The sequence below is a fragment of the Mirounga leonina genome, unplaced genomic scaffold (genome assembly GCF_011800145.1).
Source record: "Mirounga leonina isolate KUSES-001 unplaced genomic scaffold, KU_Mleo_1.0 Mir_242, whole genome shotgun sequence".
Taxonomy (NCBI): Eukaryota; Metazoa; Chordata; class Mammalia; order Carnivora; family Phocidae; genus Mirounga; species Mirounga leonina.
In genome coordinates this window covers 2,798,324-2,816,759 of record NW_023270627.1, presented here as the reverse complement: position 1 = coordinate 2,816,759, position 18,436 = coordinate 2,798,324, and the positions used below count along the sequence as shown (strand labels likewise).

The following is an 18,436-nucleotide window of genomic DNA, read 5'->3' as shown; positions in this document are numbered from 1 at the left end:
AGCCAGAGTGGAGGCCGGGAAATGGCAGCTTCCTAGGTTTCTATGTGAGCTTCGTTTTGTGACCTCATAGCCACAGACCTCCTGTAAGCACAAAAATACTTCCAAGGAAAAATTCCAGTGAGTTTTGAACTGTCCTCACTTCTGCTCCTCTCCATTATCTTAAATATTAGAGAATTTAGAACATTATATTTTATACACTTTATACTTGATTTGTTTGGTAACTCTTGTTTTCGTTGCTTGGTAGTTTTATTGTCTGATTCATTGTTGTTGACATTTATCGTGAATGAATGACTATCTAGAAAAAATTATATCAGTTTCATATAGGATTTGTAAAACACTAGAAAACATGCTTGCTGTTACAAAATACTTAATTAGAAAAAAATGCATTTTAAGAAACACATCTTTTAAATGTAATTTATCTCATCTTTTACCACCACTTCTGGGCTATTATATCCTCTCCTGAATTGCTAGCTCTTTGAAGTAGAACATTATTTTGCTCACTTTTATGTTCTTTCCAATTCTAAGTGTCTATCACAAAGGAAGAAGATGATGAATGAGTGGCTTAAGGGTCATGGATTTTAGAAAAACTCTGTGATATAAGCAATGAAGGAAATCCTTGACCCACCTTGACAAGAGAGGACAAGTGACTTGCCCATGGTCATATGGCTAACAAGTGGAAGGGCCGGGATTCAAACTCAAGCAGTTTGGTTCCAGAGTTCCCCATATATAGTCAGGTGTACGAGTTCGCATCCACCCCTTCTTCTGCCCTCCCACTGCAACTGATATGGTCTTCCCTTAAGACCCCTGTTTTTTACACTGGTATCCATACCCCTGCATGCAGCTCATTCACTTGGGGGGTGGTGGGGAGCTGAGATGGGGCATGTAGCTTGGGTTGAAAGTACCAGTGGGGTCCCATTCCCTGGCCAGACTTACTGCATCATGGGTGGGCAGTAAGCCTGCAGACCATGCTTGCTGAGGAACTTCTGGGAGAGAAGTGTCCTCTCTCTTCTGGAAACACGTTGGATTACCATCTTCTTTCTCTCTCCTTAGATAAGAATGGGAGCAGGCAGCTGTGGATAGCCAAAGGAGGGCCACTGGAAGTGAAGTTGACATGGCCAAGGGCAGACAGATGCAGAAGTACACCTGGTCTTGGATGACATTGGTAACTGAGTCAAATCACCCCTGAAACCAGCCCTACCTCTAGCATTTGATCATGTAAGCCATTAAGTCTCTTTTATTGTTTCAGTCACTTTGGGTTGTTTTTTTTTTTTTAATTTATTATTTTTTTTAATCGCCCAGTGAAAACTTTTCATGGCCATAATTTGGGAAGATAGGATTCTCTTTCTCAAAAAGCTAACTGGTTAGAATTTTGACCAAGCGTAGTTGTTAAACTTGGAAAGAAGTAATTAGATCTCAGTGTTTAAGAGCTATGTGATAACTAGTTCAAGTTATATTAACATCTCTATATTCAAAAAAACCTAAATGTCAGGTGCCTGAGTACAAATATAAAAATATCGGGACCTGCTGTTACTGCAGCTGAACCTAAATGATGGCTCCCTTAGGGGAGAATCAGTACTTTTCTTTTAAGCCAAGCTCAGATTCCTCTATGTATTTCCAAATGACAAGTAATAAATGCCCAAGGAAAATATTTTTAAAATACCTCTACAGAGGCTAAAAATTTAGGAAAAAATGCTACTTGCCTTTTACAAGAGTTAGAAAAATCACCCCTTAAGCTCCTCCCGTATAGAGGATTTTACTTCTCTCCTAAAGTAGAGTCAACAAAATAACTTTTAGAATGGAAGTTTTGATTGTTGGTGATTATAATGACAAATAAGTCAAAGATAGAGACAAATAATCCAAAGATAAAACCAATACCTTGAAAGAGCATTTCTTTAAGATTTCAGTGGTCCTGAAATTTTAAACTAGAAGGTAAGAGCTTCTGTTGGTATGAAGAAAGCCTAGAGAACCAGTATCTTCAAAATAAATATCAATTCCTGATTAGGAAATCTATAAGCCCCTTGTATTCTAAGGTCCTTGTTCTGTTTTTCCTTCTTTGACAGAATCTATAGGCTAAATACTTTCCTTTCCAGCTTGTAGACAACCTCCTTTTTCTTCACCTCCTTGCACTCTATCTTGAACAAACAGAATTATAAGATGCTTATTAAAGTTGAGGAAAAAAATAACCTTTTTCTGCTCTTGTTTTATGTGTATCAGAATGAGTAGAGGGTCCCAAGCCATCTGATATAATGGACGCTGTATCCTTTATTTCAATAACTAATTATTAAGGAAGAATGGTTTGATTTTCAAGGTCCCCGGACTACAGCGAGCTCAAGCACTTGGCTGCAAGTTGTTTGCCTCGAAGAGACATAAATAACCACAGCTGCCAGGAAATAGAGCAGGTAATCTCTAGAAATGCCTATTCTGAATAAATTAAAATGAAATACAACGCAAGACTCCAGCCCTTCAGACCCCATCGAATACTGTGTTCCCAGTCAACTGGTAAGATTTTAATTTATTTTATTATTACATTTTTATGACAAAATGTAACAGAACTCATTCATTTTGTCCATTAATCTTCTCTCTCCTTCATAAAAATGACATACATGATGATGACCTATATTAAAGTAACTATCTACCATGTGTAGCGTTATAGTGATAATCTATAAATAGCGTAAAAGTTTGTAGAAAATTAAAGTTTCATATGAAGCATATAACTGCAGATAGAGATATAAATCTTTAAGTATTTGGTTTTTTCTGCACGTATATTATTTTAGCCACTTGAGCCACCTAGTGGTAATATCTGTGAGATATGATTTCTTATACTGAAAACTAATATAAAAGCTTTTAACTGTTTCCAACTTAATAGGACTGAAGTAAATAAAGTGAATTATCACCATTGTATAATTCAGATTTCCAAATTAATATTTATTTATTAATAGACAAATACATTTATAATTAATTAGCAAAGTAAGCTAAGTGTTATGTTTTAATAATTATTTTATGATATTCAATCTACCAGTTTAGCATCAATATTTGTTAATAAAGGCATTTATTATTAATTTATAAGTTAAACAAATAAATTATTAAAACATAACTCTTTGCTTATTTTGTTTCTTCTAGTAAAGAAAAACATAGCCAAGAAAATAAAAATTATATGAAATAATTGATGAAGGGGAAGTTTTCAACATGTATAACAAAGAAATAGTTATCAAACATTTAATGAACTAAAATGACTAATACATTTTAGAACTTGTTGTATTTAAATGTAACCTTCGATAAATGGTCTTGGATATAGCCATGTTTTCCAAATCTGTCTTCTGGCATATCATTAGTCTCACGTCTTCTTACATTCAAAGAACAAGAATTCATTATCAGTGTGCTTCGTGATTCATTAGAAATACTCCATACCCAGATTGCACGGTGACTAATATTAGATTTCTTTAACTGGGAATTGCAGCTCAAACTAAGTTTCCATGTTGGCTCTGTTCTGGTGCAATAACTTCCTGCAGAGCCAAATCACAAAATACTCGCTAACTTCACGTGTTAGAATCCACATTCGTCTTTGCCTTGTTAATCTTTAAGGAGCTTTTTATTTGTTGTTCCAAGAATGTCAGGTTCTTTGGTTTCTTGCTTTCTTAAATTGCCATATGTCTCTAAAGAGGGTGTGTGTGTGTGTGTGTGTGTGTGTGTTTAAAAATCAGAATCAGCACAGGGACGCCTGGGTGGCTCAGTCATTAAGCATCTGCCTTCGGCTCAGGTCATGATCCCAGGGTCCTGGGATCGAGTCCCACATCGGGCTCCTTGCTCAGTGGGGAGCCTGCTTCTCCCTCTGCCTGTTGCACCCCCTGCTTATGTCCCCCCCTTCTCGCTCTCGCTCTTTCTCTGACAAATAAATAAAATCCTTAAAAAAAAAAAAAACATAAAAATCAGAATTAGGACAAAGGAATGATAGATTTGTCCTCTTTGAATTCACCAAGCTTCCTACTTAGTAGGATTGCAAAGTCAATATACGAAACCAGTAGGGCAAATATTCTCTCTTTTGGATGATCCAGCTTTATGTAAACTCTGCTCTCCCCCCCATCTCATTTGGTTGGCATTATGTGAGCAGAAGACAGGTAGTTTTCATGAGTGGTTCCTAGAAGCAAAGGTGTCTACAGAAGTATAGAGGAGTGAAGAGGGTCAGACTGAGAGCCAATAAGACCTTTAAGGAGTGATTGAGCAGAATAAAAATGAAATCAGCTCCAAAGGAGGAGCAGCTTCCCTGATATATAAGGCCCCCAGGCAGATCTGGTGGGGGGAATGAGGTGCCAGAGGGAGGATTCTGCTGTAAGCATACGGGGAATGTCTATTCTTTTGCCCTTCTGGGAATGCCGTCTTTCTGGACAGACTGTGTGGTCATGGGGTAGACATGTTGCGCAACCTGGGCCAAGCAGAGAATTTCCTCAGGCATTTTGAACTTGGGACCAGTGCAAATGAGTCTGAAATGGTCTTTGGGGGAAACCTGGGTGGTTTAGGGTACTTCTTGTTGCTCTTTTGAGAAAATCAGCCCGAGAGAGGAGAGAGAGAAGCCAAGCTACAGAGACACAGGATAGGAAGAGTGTCTGAACCAAGAGTGTCTGAACCTCACTTAGTTTGACTTGGGTTTCTGTCACTTGCAACCTGGAGAGCTCTGCTTAATTCAGAGTAGATGCTGCCTGCACACTGACAAGTGACTTGTTCAAGTATTTCAGTGAATAGTATGTGCTGAAAGGAAAGGGACCAGGTTCCAGAGCCCTGAGAATCAGATAGATAATGACCAGAAGAGCCCGCCCAGACTGGTGTTGACCAACACAGGGTCAGTCACCTCATGTGATATTCATAAAACACTAACATAAGGTGTGCACATATTGGTTTTTGAAGGGTTGCTGGAGCATATGGAATTTTCATCAACCCTGAAATGCTCATTACAGACCGTATGTTTCCTCAGTTTCTTTTTTCACCATTGACATTTCTACCAATACATTGTGATGATGACTAACTTTTACAAGTGGCAAAGTACCAAGGTACTTAATACTAGTTCTGGATTGGGATTGGTGCTAGCTATATCAGTATTGGTGCCTGTTATGACCACAGCCGCATTGAGTAAAATGGCCCAATGTCTCCTTTCCTAAAACAGTTAGGTCCTGTGCAGCCCCATTTGGTCTCAAGTGACTTACGCATCTGCATCCTCATTGAAACTCCCACTCTTAGCTCCTTAGACAAATTCAAATTTGAAAATGTAGTGTTCATGAAATAACACAAATCCCCAAATGAACTTTAGAACAGTGAGTAAACCCATCCAGAGATTATGGAGGAATAGGACTTTCCTTTGTTCTGGGTGCATTTTTAATGTAGAGTGGTAGACATCAGCTAAAGCTAGGGTCTGCTCATGTCCAATCTGGCCTTGATTCCCCACCCACTTCTCATTCTTCATGGGCTCTTTGAATGAACTTCTTTACTCTCACGATTTTAGCCCCCACCAATGTGCTTGCTAATGGCTCCTGAATTTGTATCTCTACTATTGAATTCTTTCTTGAACTCAAGATATGTATATCTACTTGTGTATTGGACATTTCTTCTTAGTTCTATGGAAATGTCCAAGTCAATGCATCTAACAAGTAAACTCTTCCTGAATTCTTCATATTCCCTGGGACAGAGAGTGGTATCACTATCTACCTGGGTGCTTAAGCCAGAAACATATGAATCATTGGTGACTCTTTCAGTTTTTGACCCCTATATCTTATTGTATGTATGATTTTTCCACACCATCTCTTTATTATTCCTCAGATGCATCTCTTTCTTTCTACCCCCGCCATTATGTCCTTAGTCAAGATCCTTATTATCTCTTGTGTGGCTTATTATAACAGCCTCTTAACTTTTGTCCCAGCCTTGAGTTATTCACCACTTTAAAAAAATATTTTATTTATTTGAGAGAGAGAGAGAGAGACAGCAAGAGGTGGGGAGGGGCAGAGGGAGAGAGAGAGAAGCAGACTCCCCACTGAGCAGGGAGCCTGAGCCACCCAGGTGCCCCTGAATTATTCACCACTCAATATCATTCTCCTTTCTGGAATTAACTTTCTCAACTGAAGATCTCATAGTGTCATTTAAAAAATCTTGCATGACCCCCCAGCCAAAGGACTGTAAGTCCTTCTGTATGACTTTTCCTCTTCCTCCCACATGATCATTAGCCAGCCCCTTCCTACTCTTCTACTTCCCAGCTGTGCGAGTTGTATCCCGAATGGGCTGTGCGCTTGCTTGCCTCAGTATTCACAGCTCCTTCTGTGAATACTGCTTCCCAATTCAGCCCCACCACTCCCTCCTTCGGAAAGGCTTTCTTAACCTTCTTACTCTGTGGATAGTCCTACCACAAACTTATCACAGTGTCATGCTATCATCTGCTCACTCCCATGTCTTCCCAAATGTGCTGTGAAACCGCTCGAAGCTAAAACCAGCACCTGGCCATTGAATGAATAAACAAATAGAGTCTCGTATCCAACCGATGAGTTCAAAGATGAATAAAACCATGACCCATTTACTAATTATTCTGTTTGGAGTTGACCCTGGGGGCAGCATCATTTCTGAAGCAATCAATAAGAAAAATGAAGATGGCAGTGCTATATTGGTATTGACAAAAGACTGCAAAGGAGGATCCTCCTGCCATTATCTGCTCACTTCTAGCGGAACAGACTGGTGGGTGAGAAAGATGAAATATGGTAACTTGAACTGACATAAGTTAGGGTGGAAGGAAGGCAGTCATTTCATTCTGATAGAGTAAAACCTGCATAGTGACTTTGCTCCATTGTTAACTTTTAAGCAGCTCTAACGAACATTGGCAGGTGTCTGAATGAAGAACTTTGAAAGCTTCTGGTTCTCCTCCCAAAAAGACTGGAAAAGGCTTTTCTTTTTTCTTTTTAAAAATTTTTTAAAATTTATTTGGCACACACACACACACACACAGCATGCAGAGTGGGAGAGGGAGAAGCAGGCTCCCCGCTGAGCAGAGAGCCTGGCAAGGGGCTCAATCCCAGGACCCCAGGATCATGACCTGAGCCGAAGGCAGATGCTTAGCTGACTGAGCCACCCAGGTTCCTCCGGAAAAGGCTTTTCTAGAAGCAAGACAGAAGAGGAGCTATGTGGAGTCCTATGAGGATTCAATCAGAAGAACAGATTTTTGGATTTTTATGCTCCCAACTCAAAGGAATTGGCCAGGTAGTTGTTTTCAGTCTGTTTCCTGTTGTTTTATCTATTTAGGCTTTTTCTGTCTCGATAACATTTAGCAAAATAGCATTTGCTTTTCTTTGTAGGTCAACTAAATTATTTGTAGGAATTTTGCCCCTTTTCTCCTGGGACCCCAGGCCAGCTCAACTACCTGTTGGAGATACCATGGTCTTTACCCTCCACAAAGGGGAGCTAGAGACACACTTGAGGGACATAAAGCAAGGGATTTATCATACTGGTCAAACAGAAAATTTCAGGAACATTTATTTGGTGCCAACTCAAAAGTTGCTTCAGAATTTCTATAAAAAAGAGGATTAGGGGCACGGTTTGTTAGTAAAGGGGAGTAAGAAGGGGTTGAGGAAGATACGGTGATTATGGAATGGTAGGGTGAAGCTAAATCCCTTTGGAGTCCCCTGTTTGTGTTACTGTGGTAACTGTTTTCTTAGTAAATTGTGCTGGACATTGTGGAGAGTTTAAAAAAAAAAAAAGAGAAACTTGATTAAAATGAACCCTGCCCTGAAGGAAATTAGAGTTCAGCCAGGAGAGACAGAAAAACTAACAGGTTTAAGAGGCTATTAATCAGGGACACCTGGCTGGCTCAGTCAACTGGTAGAGCATGCGACTCTTAATCTCTGGGTCGTGAGTTCAAGCCCCACGTTGGGTGTGGAGCCTACCTTAAAAAAATAATTTAAATAAAAGAAAGGCTGTTAACCCAGAACAATTTTCTGGAGGCCAGTCAGTGCAGCTAATTGACTGGGAATTCTGGGCTTGATGACACCATTTAAATCCCTTCTGGTCCCAAACCCAATTTGGTACCACTTGGTGGTCATTCTGTCTGTCCTCTGGTTAAATATCAATAGGGATGATTCTGGGTGGTGGGCGTGGCTGGGCTTTCAGGGCAGCAGTGGGGATTCGAAGATCTCTGGGTCACTTGTGCCCCTTTCTTCAGCCCAGTGAGGGGAAATTGAGCTGAGAGATTACTGGGGATACAGACATGCTCCCATCACAGCCTTATTTCCTAAAACAAGGTTGCTACAGTCTCTCCACCCAGTTTTACCTCCTCATCCCATCTGTTGTCCTCTCAGAAAGGGGGAGTTTTGCCTGCTCTGCTCTGTTGGAAAAGTGGTATTGGGCACAGGTGAAGACACTTGCCAATTTTCAATTGCATCGTATCTGAATTTACATTATCCTGGGGCATGATTATCAAGGGAATTTTCTATAATAATGTTCTCTCGGAGTTGAAGGAAATCAGAGTTCTGCCCTGAGGAGAAAGAATTAATATATAATTAGTGTATAAGGTGGATATGTGTGAATAATAACAACCAAGGGTTATTGAATCTTTACTATATGTTGGGCCTTGTTTTAAGCAATTTATTCATGTTGTCTCATTTATTCCTCACAGTGGCCCAGTGCAGTCTCTCTGTTTATCATCTCCATTTTAGAGATGTGGAAATTTGGGTATAGATAAACTAATTTGCCCAAGAGCACATAGCCACTCAGTGGCAAAGTTGGAGGTATAAACTCAGCCAGTTTTATTCTGGATACTGTGTTTTTAGCCACAAAGTTATTTGGAAGCAAAACTATAGGTTTTCTTATCTTGTTTGTTTTGCTTTAAAACTAGCTCAAACTCACAGCTGGACAATAATAGTTAAAATCTGAGCGGCGAGCTTTGTCATAAAGGGAAGAGTACCACTGGGGTAGGAAAACTCTGCAAACACTTGGAATGTTAATTTCCCATTTCCAAAGAAATTCTGATTTGATTTTTAAACCTAGCCTCTTATCTCTTCACAGAAACATTTTGCAGCCTTACTTGTTTTTGTTTGCAGCTTTTCTCTCTTAATTTCTTCTTCTTTCCATTTAGGGATGCCCATGTCTACTGCATCATGGGGGAAAAAACCTTGGCTGCTTCCTCTAGCTGTTTAGAAAGACCTGTTTCTTCCTTCTACTTCCACTCCACTTTCTCAAGGTTTGTCTCCTGAAGCTCCAGGTAATCTCTTTTCGAAGTTCAAAGGCATTTGTCATTTTCATTGCTTCTGGTTCTTTTAGCTTCTGTATTACTGTGAGATGCAGCTCTTCTACTTTTTTCAACTCTCATCTTCCTCCTACCCACTCTCTGTGGGCTTGTCCAATGGGTATTTCTTAGAATGATGCTTCTCTTTCCATGAGTTCTTTCCTTTGGAAAGGTCAAGGTCATCTGTTTTTAAAGTTTCACCTTTTCCTTTCTTACTGGCTACTTTATATCTATCTTTACCTTAGTCATTTCCTCTTGCCCAGATGTATTTATTTCCAAGTGCTTCCTGGAAATTCCCACTTAAGGATTCCACTGTCACCATTAGGCTCAAAGTGAATAGGCCTTAGTTCATAATCAATATTTCCCATGTGAGTTCTCATGAGAACAATGATAATAGAAAACACTTATGCAGCATGTACACTAAGCCTGGCACCGTTCCAGTTATCATCCTGACTTTACAGATGAAGGAACTCAGGCCTTGAGATCTAAAGCAATATTCCCCCAATTGACATCACATAGCCAAAAAGTGGAGGAGCCAAGATTCACCCCAGGCAGTTCTAAGAATCCTTACTCCTGGCCAACACTTGATATTTCTATGCCATGTTTTCTGACTTCTCACAGTCAAAATTGTATTCATCAGTGTTCTTTTCTTCCAGCCCAATTCATAGCTTTTTACTTTCAAGATGTTTTTGGAGTCTGTGTAAGTCAGGGTCTGCAAAGGCACAAATGGCCTATTCAAAAACAAACAAAACCCAGTGGTATGGTTAAGGAAACCAGCAAGGGATGGTGGAGCTCCCAGGAGCTAACACACTGGGATGCTGTCACCACCCCTAGTCTTGAAAGGGCAAGAGGGGTGAACAATGCTATGGGAGTCCAGAGAAAGCTGGGTCTATGGAAGTGGGATCACGTGCCAGTAAGGCATGGGGATGAAGAGAATAAATATCCCAACTCCCTCTCTTCATGGCTTCTGATTTCCTACCTGTGCTTCCCTGCCTCATACCTGGATCATTGTGGCTGCCTCCTCAATGATCTAACCTCATTTCCCTCCACTTTATCCTGCTGCCCTATCACCAGACCAGACTCTCTAAGATGCCACATTCTCTCTGTCAGTTTTCTTCTCACAACCTTCAAAGGCTTGTCATTGCTTCTCATTCTATTATCAATGGTCCTCCAAATCCTGAGTCTAATCCCTCTTTCAAATGTTCTGTTCTGCAACTCTCCTAGCCCTTCACTCCAATTGGCCTCCTCATTCCTGTCCTTTTCTATAAACATACCATTCTCATATTTGAGCAAATGCTATAGTTCATATCCTTCCCTAGGCCTGAAATGCCTTCTTTGGTCTTCTATCCAAATGCTATACATCCTTCAAGACTCATCTCTTCTGTAAAAATTTATCTGACCATGCCTATGTACATGGTCCCTCTATCTTCCCAAGTTTCTACTGAACTGTGGAAAACACCTTACCAATTAAGTCTTTTCTAGATCTTTCATAAACATGTGCCTTGTCTCCTCTAACTGATAGGTAAAGATCCCCAAATCAAGAGTATGCTTTTAAAAATTTTTTAATATATATATATATTTTAAAGATTTTATTTATTTGAGAGAGAGTGAGGGAAAGAAAGAGACAGAGCAAGAGGAGGGGGGAGGGTCAGAGCAAGAGGGAGAAGCAGACTCCCCACTGAACAGGGAGCCCAATGCAGGACTTGATCCAAGGACCCTGGGATCATCACCTGAGCCGAAGGCACCCGCTGAACCCTCTGAGTCACCCAGGCGCCCTCAAGAGTATGGCTAAGGATTCATCAGTGTGACTCCCATTTTCTAAGCTATAACAGTTTGGAGGGGTACAATTAAAGCAGTGTGGGGATGGTTAACATGCCAACAAACAGTAATCTATTCTCTAAGCCCCCTACTGTACAATCGGGGCAACCCCAGCTTTCAAGTCCCTCCCTCTCCTGGCAGGGCCCCTGTGCTCTCCTTTGCTGCTAGAAGCACTTCAGATGAAGTGCCCAGGGGCATCTCTGTTGTGCTTCTTCTTTGATAAAAGAATAAATAAATAAAATTGATCTGTGCTCTGTAGGCATCTTTCAACTTTCCTTCTGGTGACTTTTCGTTTCCATATGATTGGCATTCTTCTTGTTCTTTTTGGTATAAACCATCCTGTTTGCCAACAGCTGCCTGTTGGTGGGGTAATTTGGTTCATATGCCAAGGGAATTCCAATCTACTGACCCCTAGCTAGTATTTCTGGCTTAACCTGGGCCATTCCGACGTGTAGGGCAATGCCTGAAAGATGATCTTCATTCCTATTCTTTGTTCAGGAATCTCAGTGCTGGAGCTGTGAGCTCCTTCCAGCCGAGAACCCTGCTTAGAACACTGTGACATGCTTGGACATAGCTGAGTTCCCTTAACAACCATTAACAACTTGTTCTCACAGGACCCTATCCATCTGTCATCTACTGCGATGTCTACATATTGATTTTTTTCTCTTTGCTTTTCCAATCTCATAATGTAAAGACCTTAGAATTTCCTTTGCTGCTACTAGGAAGGCTTAAAACTCAACCTTTTAATAGTTAAGTAGAGGCAGGATGAGTTAGTGAATATAAATGGACTCATTCCATTGGTCATTTGGATGGATTCTCTGACCTTATAATAGAAGACTTTCTCATTTTTTAAATTTCTCTATCCCATCTTTTTCAATGAATGTTCCCAAGATGACAGGTTCTCTGATAGCTTAATCAGAACTAGAGTAATTTAAAAAAACCAATCCTAAGAAAGGCCAGTGTATTTCAGAGGGAGGAAGAATTTGCATTATGAAATCTATTTATAACAGATATACTGGGTTCATCTGAATGACATATGTACAGTTAAAAAAATTATTCGTTGTGCCCATTAATTTTGGAGCAAGGAAATGAACGCGACATTCAACCTTTTCTAATCTACTGTGGTTTGTAATTAGGTGATGAAAAGCAGGCTTCTCCAGATTCAGCAGCTGTTAGCTATCTAGATGTTTCTTCCCATCAAGTAAGAGCTATATTGCTTTTTTTAGAGATGATCACAGAAATGAAAAATATCACCAGACTAGCTAAATCAAGACAGGGAATGGAGGAGAAAAAAAGAGAACCATTTAAAAAAGCAATTGAGTCCATACAAGAGCATTCCTTCTGAAGATTTTGACATCCTAAAGGAACTTATCTGTCTACCTCAACTCTTATAAAATTGTATGATGTGAAAGAGGAAGCTAGAGCTAGATGGGGACAGAGGAGGGGATCTGGGCCGTTCCCTTTTGCAAACACAAAGACCTTCTTTTGTTAGAATGGAAACGGGGTAAAAAAAAACCAGAAGCTGAACTTGGTGGGTTTGAGGGCTTGCAAATGCAACCAGCTGAAACTTTGTAAACATTTAGCATAAAACTCATTTTTAATCTCATAAACTTATTTTTTTCCCCTAGCATATGGGATGCATAAAAAGGAAATAAAACTTTAGTAAATTGAGCCTTACTTGTGCTTTATAAAAAAGAAATTGAATTGCTCTAATGGCAACTGTAGCCGGCATTCAGCTTCGAACAACCAGCGTAAATCTAGTTTTTAGTGCTTGATTTAGTAAACACTCAGCTGCAGACAGGCTCCCAAAACATCTCTGAATGCAGGGTTTTCCGTAAAGGCAGTTACGTAACCTCTGTGTGTTATGCCTTTAAAATATGTGAAGAATAGCAGAAACCCTGATTGAGATCTCTGACGATTATCCTTTACTCTATGTTTAAATCTGCATAGAGTTTGCTCCTCATTCTACATGGCGCTCGCACAAATGGATTCTAATAGGCCATAAATTTCAATGTGTGTGTAATACTCATTAATAATGTAAAAAAAGTAGCGTGCTAATAACCAGCTCGGATGCCAGAGTGGAGTTGGCCCGTGGTTTGGTTATCGAATCTCCAAGTGATAATCACAGCCTGTGTGTGATTCTGCCCTTCTCTGAGCCTTGTCCTGCTCCCCCACATTGAGGCTCTGGAAGAAACCCCGCTTCAGATTCTGTTTAGCAAAGGCGGCATGTGCCGGGCTTGCAATTTTGGCTAAAAATAGAGAGAAAATCTTGTCCCTGACAAACAAGATGAAATGTCCAACTGGTTTTAAATCGATGCACAAATAACTGTTAGGATTCTAAGGCCAGTTTATCCTAAATATTTCTTGGTGACCTGGGGTTAGTGGGGATTTTCGTGTTTCACTTGTTTTTCCAATCACTCCATATATTCACCGGTAGACAAAATGAGGGTTGGCACCTTATGGCGTTCCTGCCAACCTACTCTTTTATAATAATTCTGGCTCGAATGGCCAAGGTTAACCCTGGGAACAATTTGGAATTAGGATAAATTGGTGCCTCTTTCTTCTTCCATAAACGTCTTACAATATCTCAGGCTTATGTTTAGCTGGCTGCCAACCAACCCTGTCTAAGGATTTCTCTATTTCTCAGGGGCATTTCCAATTTGGAAAGAGACCCTCAGATGTGGAAAAGTCCTCAGACCCCGAATTTGTTCGTAAGCCAGGATCTGGGGTTAATCTTCTGGGCAGAGGGCAGTTTGTTCTAAAGCTGGCTCTGGGCAGAGTGGCTGGGCTTTCAAGAAGGAAATTCACATACACCCTCTTTCTTTTTCCCACCATCTGGTCGTTCGGCTGCCAGCAACTGGAGCTATTAAACAAATGGAGATTTTATGAAATTTGAAAACAAGACTGCTGCACAGCATGGTAGGTGGAGAGAGTCACAAGCTGATGGTTCTACTCATGGCTTGGCCATTACCAGCTGAGCAACCTTAGGGAAGTCACTCAAACTCTCTGAGCTTCTGTCCTTCCTACCTTTCAGAACGGTGGCAGGGCTACATAAAAACACGAGAAAGTAATTTGAAAACTCCAGAGTACTACACAACTCCAAGGGACTTGGATTATTCAAGGCAGTGAGGGTTACATATACAATGAGGAGTATCTTCTTATTCCCCAGGAAAGGCTGATGATCATCACTGGTACCATTGTGTTTCAGAGAAATTATGTGAGCACACAGCAGATCCTGTTATGCTTGTGGATGAAATTCAGGATCCTGGAGAAGATTGGATCCCTGACTACTCAAACAACTAAAAAGAATAAAAGCACTACTGAAGTCAAGTGAAAGTATTAAGGGGAAAACAGATGGGCTTTTCCAGATGTAATCTGTTTTACACCTCTCCCCAGCCAGGAGACACACTCAAATAATATCTCGTCTCCTTTTAATATTCAAAATCAATCACCTGAGACACCACCTGTTTATGTTGGAAGTCCAGCATTTCTGTGTTTTTTTTTTTAATTTTTAATTTTTGAATTTAAAATCAATCATTCACAGGCATATAGCTTAAAAATTTGAATAGTAATAAAAGAGCTATTACAAAATTTACTTTCCTGACTTGCTCCTTCTCAGGGGAATCCTGGGCCCCGGCCACAAGGGCAGCAGCTTTCAGCTCTTTAATTTTTTATATATATTTTTAAAGATTTTATTTATTTGACAGAGAGAGACAGCGAGAGAGGGAACACAAGCAGGGGGAGTGGGAGAGGGAGAAGCAGGCTTCCCGCTGAGCAGGGAGCCCGATGTGGGGCTCGATCCCAGGACCCTGAGATCATGACCCGAGCCGAAGGCAGATGCTTAACGACTGAGCCACCCAGGCGCCCCTCAACTCTTTTAAAGCTCCTCCTGGCCTTTACAACTTTCCCAAGTTTTACAAACTGCATATTTTGCTATTTCTTTAATCGTCAATTTTAGACATTCTCTATTGAATTCCTATCATGGAAGAGAGAGGTTGCTCTTTATGCTGCTGTCATTTGTGCTTCTCCTTTCTCAACTTCCCAATATAATTCTATTACAATTTTGGTGAAATTAGTATTAAGATTATTCTCATATTCTTTATAACTGGGCATGGTCACAAGCCATGGTTATTTTTCCTTCTTTTATATTTTCCATAAAGTTAATAATGCTTGTCTTTCCTTTGCTGAGTTTTCTTTGTATCTATTTTTAATTATTTCAATTTCTTCTAATGGCCTTTCAGTGAAACACTCCACAAAGTCAATCACAACACACACAGTAACTATCAGTTCCTGTTTTTGAGACTCTGACCCTTCGTGCCTCCCGTCTGGCTGGACTGTGGTCATCTCTGGATTACCTTTGCTCCCATTCCAGGCCTGGAACCCCTATCTTGCTCTATTTTTTTCATCTGTCTTATTTTTTATTGAAGAACATTCTCTAGTAGTTTCATCTAGTAGGTGTTAGAGTAGCAGAGGGAATCAGGATAGCAGCTTTTGTCATGCCAATCTTTCCAATCACACTATTTCATTCATTCCTTATACTTGTGCCCAGTTATCATTAGAAATCTCTCTACCGCCATATTGAAAATTGTCCTTTTTCTCTCTCCTGTTTTGAAGTGACTCTTCCTTGTATCTTATGTATTTTTCCTCCATGTACTCCCTCCCTCTGGTGAGGGCATCTTCAATTGCTTCCTGAGATAGTGTATCTGAGAAGTACATTTTTTGAGAGCTTACATATCTAAAACAGTTCGAATTTTACCTCATCTATAATTTATGGCTGGGTACTGAATTCTAAGTGGGAAGTTATTTTCCTTTGGAATTTTGAAGGCCTTGCTCCATTATCTTCTAGATTCTGGTGCTGGTGTTGGGAAGTACGAAGCCCGTGCAGAGGCTTTTCTTGGTCCACAGTGTTCTGAACTGATGTGCCTTAGGGTGACTCTATTTCTGCTGCCGTACTGGGTGCTTAGTGGGCCTCTCAGTGTGGAAACTGATGTCTTTAGTTCTAGGAAATTTGGCTTCTAACTTCCTCTCCTCTGTTTTCTCCGTTCTTTCTGGTAATCAGATAATTCTGATATTGGAGTTCCTGGAATTGTTCTCTAATTGTCTTATGTCTCTAGTTGTCCTTCTGTTTATCTTTTCCCCTGTTTTCTAACTCATTAAGTTTTTTTTTTTAATTTCTGTTACCATGTTTTTAATTTTCAAGAACACTTTTTGTTTTCTGAAGGCTCCTTTTTATAGGATTCTGTTCCCGCTTCAGAAATGCAGTATCTTTTCTTGTGCTTGGGAGGATACTAGTTGCAGTTTTGTTGCTAAAGCCTTCCTTTTCTTGGATTGTTTCAGCTTTCTCCAAGTTGCTCTTTTCTGTTTGCTCTGATCTTTATCTTCTACCTTTGAGGGTTTCCCCATATGTCTGCCCTTGTTTGTCTGCTGATGATCAAGAGGAGGGAACTAAAACTCTGATTAGAGTCTCTGCAAATGTGCTTGGGGCTTGTGAACTTTGACCGTCACCATGGGGTCATCGTCACCTGGGTCATTTGTAGGGGAGCTTTCAGTGTTAATATTTTGAAGTCTTTTTCCTTTTCTCTCCTATTATTTTGCTAGTCTTTTTAAAATACCTTTTTATTATTATTTATTATTATTTTTAAAGATTTTATTTGTTTATTTGAGAGAGAAAGAGAGAGCGAGCATGGGAGGGGAGACGGTCAGAGGGAGAAGCAGACTCCCTGCTGAGCAGGGAGCCTCATGCGGGGTTGGATCCTGGGACTCTGGGATCTTGACCTGAGCCAAAGGCAGATGCTTAACTGACTGAGCCACTCAGGTGCCCTTGTTTTGCTAGTCTTAATGAATTTTTTTTCCTGAAATTTCTAGCTCTTCGCAGCATCATGCACTGCAGCATCTTGTTATGATGCTGTGCCTTTGAATAACTTTTGTTGTTAACTAAGACATTGTGAATTTCGTTTCTTTTGTCTTTTATTGACCTTGTGAGCTACGTAACTATAAAATGTGGTTTATTACATAGTGCCTCTTGGTATTATATTCTTTTTGAAAAAGAGATTTTTCCATTGCAAATAAGACAAACAATGACGTCTTTAAAACAAAAGAAGTATTTCCCGGTCTCCTTACTTGAAACACATGATTTTCATCAGCTGTTTTTCTCTTGTTGGCAGCACCCATTTGGAAAATGACAGACTCGACTCACACCATCCACATCCACTCTTCTTGCCGTCTGCCTTCCCTCCAAGCCAACAGACACACACTCTTACCTGCAAAGCAACTCCAATCAAAGATCATCCTCCAACTGCCAGACCCTACTGGTGGCTCATTCATCAGCATATGCATTACAGATGTCGTAGGGTGTACCCAAATTAAGATAGGGCCTTGTCTCTCTAGCTATTAAGTAAGAAGAATTCTGATATTAGACCTTGGGCTGCCCCATCTCTCCTAACCTCCCTTTCCCCATCTTTAAAAAGTGAATAATGACACTAATTTTCAGGGTAGTCATGAGTGTTAAAACAGATTATTAGGCGGGAGGCTTTTTTTTTTTTTTGGTCACTGCTTTAGAACAATCTCAACACCTGGGGCTTTTCAAGGAGGGTTTTGAGGGCCTTGAAGCATGCTTACTCTTCAGGAGGATGAAGGTACCACCCAGCATCCTAATTCGCAGCTTTCAGGGCATATGTTGTTTCAATAATTGCTCACTTCAAGGTATTTCCTTATGAGGTTGCTTCTGTTCCTTATAAAAATTTTATTACAGAAAAGAAAGCCAGGTTATGAGAAATAATTGCATTTGATTTTTCATATTGTTGTAAGGGACAAATGGAAACAAAGTGCTGTGTTCATTCTCTTCCTTCTTTTCAACTACAGGTTCTGTTAGATGGACTCCAATGAGTGGTTTTACATTAGTACCTACTACAACTACACTGATATACATTAAACATGTCTATTCATCAGGAAAATTAGGCCTGATCTGAGGAGACAATGCCAGAGCACGAAAAAAACATGGATTCTAGAGCCAGATTGGCCTTGGTTGGGGTTCTATCTCTGTCTCCTGCCTTTTTCCCTTTGTGTGAGTCACTTATCTGGACTGCAGTTTCCTCGTCTGCAAGATGAGGTTAATGATACTTCACAGTGCTGATGAGAATATTCGGTGAAACTATGATCAAAAGTGTCTGGTACATAGTTGGTGCTCAGTTAATATTATTCCCTTCTCTTCTGTTTAAATGTGTTTTTTTTCTGTCTTATTATATTTATTTTAAAATATACATATACTATATTTAAACATGGGTTTATTTCAAAATAATATCAAATAATTGTTTTTCCTAGTATTCTATATTTCCTTGTGGGCTTTTTATACCTTGGCCTGAGTTCATCTTT

General features: G+C 40.0%; 1 long non-coding RNA gene across 1 annotated transcript; it reads left to right on the top strand.

Annotated features, from left to right (window-relative positions):
* The first annotated feature begins 1,056 nt into the window (after positions 1–1,056).
* Positions 1,057–18,043, top strand: LOC118026588. Its single transcript, XR_004683626.1, has 3 exons — positions 1,057–1,215; positions 2,309–2,499; positions 17,230–18,043. It is a non-coding gene; the product is annotated as an uncharacterized LOC118026588 (long non-coding RNA).
* Positions 18,044–18,436: the final 393 nt, after the last annotated feature.